Below are 4,062 nucleotides of genomic sequence, written 5' to 3' on the forward strand. Positions count from 1 at the left end.
TGCATTTGCATGAGGGTGTGTATTTGTGTGCATATGTGTGTGTACATGTGCTTGTGTATGTGTACATGTGCTTGTGTGTTTATGCATGCCTGCGCATGTGCATGTGCACGCATGCATGTGTCTTTGTGTGTGTGTGTGTGTGTGTGTGTGTGTGTGTGTGTGTGCGCGCGTTCTTAACTATCCCATACAACTAAAGTCAGTAAAGTGGTGTGATCAAATTTTATCAAAATTTACTGTAGGTAGGATGTAAATGTGAGATAAAGAAACTTCTGACACTGTGGATTGTCCTTCTAATACTTGAAAAATCCTGGTTCTTTATTTCAAGAGTGGAAATCTCTTAGAGATCAAGGCCTTTTAGCACCTTGAACTTTCCCTCTCAGAAAGGATCACGGTTGTAGCTTTTATGTTTTAGTTTTTCAGAGGTTTTGATGTTTTCTGCTATGTGCTTAGCAAACCTTGTGCTTTCCACAGCTTGCCTCTGACTCACATCATTTCTATTCATGACAGTTAGCCATTTGTCAGCCTCTGTTTTGCTGACTGTATTTACACTTCTACCCTAATTGCTATCTTCAGGATAGGGTCTTTTCCTTTTTCTGTTTCCAGACACTTTCTTCTGCTACCAAGTTATTAGGAATCAGTTATTCATTATACGTGAAGTGGTCAAGCAGTCACTGGAAGCTCCCAAGGTGTAGTGAACAAGTACAGCCAGGTTTCTGGAGGAGTTTTGGAAGAAAAAAAATAAATAAAAAATTAGTTCTAAATAGTTTACTTGAGAAATAAATTGAACATGTTTACTCTAAAACTCTATGCTAAATATTTGTTATATTTTAAGATTTGTGCTTTCCCCTACATTTGTCTGTTTCTTTTTTTTTTTTTTTTTTCTTTTTTTTTTTTTTTTTTCAGAGCTGGGGACCAACCCAGGGCCTTGCGCTTCCTAGGTAAGCGCTCTACCACTGAGCTAAATCCCCAGCCCCTGTCTGTTTCTTTTTTATTGCCTCTTTGATTACTGCTAATATTTAAAAGATTTTTGAAAGTGAGTTCTTTCTTTAAATAAAAGCACAAAAAGGGGGGAAACATTTTTTATGTTTTTTTTTAATTGAAACAAATCAAAATGAACTGATTTTCATAATTTTAATAGAATAAATTTTAGGTCCTCAGTCTTTTTATCAAGTTATTGAATGAAAAGTTCTTTAGAACTTTTTAGTAGGATTGGAAGCCCTCTAGAAAGGCTTCTGAAAACAAACCATTTCTCAGCATGTATTCCTGACCTTATAAGGCTTCCGGAACTGTGAGGAGGTGAGGTCTTCCTGCAGTGTCATCGTCTCTGAGGACTGAAGGGACATTCTTTGCCAAGTGACGCTGTAGTTCTCATAGCTGGAACAACTGTCTGGAAAAAGAGTCATGCTCTCTTTAGTAATCCTCCTGTTTCTTCCTCTTCCTGTAAATGAAGGGCACAGGAGTGGGAACATTCATTCACACACACACACACACACACACACACACACACACACACACACACACACATCGGAACAAAAATATGTATCACATGGGAAGGAGCCATTTTTAGAACTCTAAAAATATGTACTTGGACAGGTCAGATGATTTTTGCAACCTGAGTGCATTGTCCATTAAGTTTCTACACTGTCTACGAACATGAGTTCATTTCTGAATCCCAAGTCAATTCAAAGTGCTGGGAAAATGAACTTGCCAGAGACAAATTGTTACAGGGCTAATTCCTGTATATTAAGTTCCAACCAGCTCCCCGGAGCAGAACTTATGGATATTTCTGAAAGTTTTAAAAAGCAATTGCCCGGCTTAGGATTTCTTCCTGATGGCATTACTCTCTCTCTCTCTCTCTCTCTCTCTCTCTCTCTCTCTCTCTCTCTCTCTCTCTCTCTCTCTCTCTCATGTAGCATTGCAAGTCATCATCATTGTAATTTAGCATATAATTTTATGACTTATTAAATAGGTCATAAATGTAAGTGGGCAGGGGAAGACGGAGACACAGAAGGGGAAAGCCAGGTCACGGAGCTCATCAGGCACACTTGACTGGGAAGCTGTTATTCTTGGGCTGATTGGAGATAGGGGCAAGAAGAGGTTTACATCACTGTTAATGGAGGCTGTTTGAGAGTTGACATAAGGCAAAGCATAAAGCGACACAAAGTTCGAAGAAAAGATTACTTTCCGTATCTATAATCCCTATCCCACACACTGTGATGCCAACACAGGAATTCGGATCTTGAAAACTCAAGTTCAAAGACAAGAGCAAGAGCTGAGTAGTCTTTGGGGTCTTTCACAGTCCCTCAATACCCCTTATTCTAGTATCATCATTCCCTCAATTATGAAGGAAGACCATACTTTTCTTGTTTGTAGATTTTTTAAAAAATCTATTCAGTTTAGTCAATATTCATATTCAATTGACCTTTCCACATGTTTTTTTTTTTTTTTTTTTTGCCAGAATAATCACTAGATTTTCTGCTTCACATGGCCTGGGTGTTTTTATCTGTGGAACAAGCAGGCAGTATTATGTTGTCCATTCATCTGAGAGAAGTTGTATCTAGAAGAGAGGAAAAGAATAGAATTGGCTGAAGTTGCACCTTTCCTGAGATAGTGATTACTGTCTTCACGACTTGCTTCCTCCCTTGCATACACTCAGGTCATTCTGCTTCTCTCCCTTCTCATCCTCCATCACTCCCAACATGATCTCTCTGTTGTACACTTTTATGTATTTTTTATCGCTATGATAGCTAGCCCAAAGAAGGGAAAATCTAAAGCTTATGACAAATAGATAACTCTAAGTATCTAAAGACAAAGCACAAAAATAAAGAGTTCCTTATGGGAATCCACTCATCAACACACCCCGAGACACTTTCTAATCTTACCTGAATCCCTACTCTTTCCCTCCATCCTCTACATCCCAGAGAAATTAATAGCAGTCTCTCTTAACTATTCTTCACTCATTTTTTTCCAGGAAACCTCCAGCCCAGCCTATTCCCTAGATATTCCTCTTCCACAGTGCATTTCCTCAATATGAGTCATGCATCTCAACTCTGTTTGCATAAAAGAAGGCTTTAGTTGTCTAATGAAGTGTTAACTAACTAATTTCTGGAATGACCCTTACTGGGGATGGAAGGAAAAAAATGAATTCAAGCATCTCCACTGTAAATTTGTTCTCTTCGACCTAAATCACAGATGGGAAATGAATGCCATGTTGGGAAGAAGAAATATGATCCTGTCTTTTTCACACTCCTAACCACTTGTAAATGTCTTCCTTCCTTGGGGGAGGGGAGAGGATGCATCAGAAAGTAGATCACAGACAGAACAGCTCAGTAAAATCCAACTTTTGCAATAAAATGCAGCAGCCAAATTAAATCATCATTTTGATAGAATCAAGTCTTGATTATAATGCCAACCACAAGAATACAACTTCTAGAATGCCAAAAGATTTCACTGCCCTAGTGGTCAGGGAGGAGAGATGCTTCTAAATGTTCTAAGCGCCAATTTCTGATTATTATTTTTTAATGGAGTTCTTGGCAGTATTATTTAATTATCTTTTTTCACAAAATATCTCCTACTAGTTCATGAAAGTAACCTGAATTCACCCTCCACTTCCAACGTTTTGCAGGTTTGGTATATGAGGGGTATATTTGTATGTAATTATGTTCATTTACAAGGCTTGTTAAGTGATGTGTGTCTTTGAGTATGTCAACCTAATCCAACAAAGACAAATTCTGTACCAATACATGAAAGAATAAGTTGCAACTGAACGTGTATTGCTGATTTTTACCCTATAAAGCTAGATTAGAAAATATCTTACCCCTGAGACTGTGTTCTTCAAATGGCTAGGCACCCGGACTTACATTCGGAGAGAGATGTGCGTGCACAGCAGACATGCTCCATTAACTTCCTTGCCTCCAGCTGCATACCGTGGCCACACAAGGCAGCTTCACATCTGTTCAGCATCCTGGACCAGACTGATGTTTGACATCAGGAAAAATAAAAGCTAGACCAACGTAAGGCGGTTTCCCTCCATGGCACCAATTATACAATTTCTCCTCCTTT

At 38.7% G+C, this 4,062-nt stretch overlaps 1 long non-coding RNA gene across 1 annotated transcript; it reads right to left on the minus strand.

Annotated features, from left to right (window-relative positions):
* Window positions 1–291: 291 nt before the first annotated feature.
* On the minus strand, window positions 292–1,496 carry LOC116897911. Its single transcript, XR_004387629.1, has 2 exons — window positions 1,269–1,496; window positions 292–713 (listed from the first exon to the last, which is right to left on the minus strand). It is a non-coding gene; the product is annotated as an uncharacterized LOC116897911 (long non-coding RNA).
* Window positions 1,497–4,062: the final 2,566 nt, after the last annotated feature.

This window comes from Rattus rattus, chromosome 4 (genome assembly GCF_011064425.1).
Source record: "Rattus rattus isolate New Zealand chromosome 4, Rrattus_CSIRO_v1, whole genome shotgun sequence".
In the NCBI taxonomy this organism is placed as follows: domain Eukaryota; kingdom Metazoa; phylum Chordata; class Mammalia; order Rodentia; family Muridae; genus Rattus; species Rattus rattus.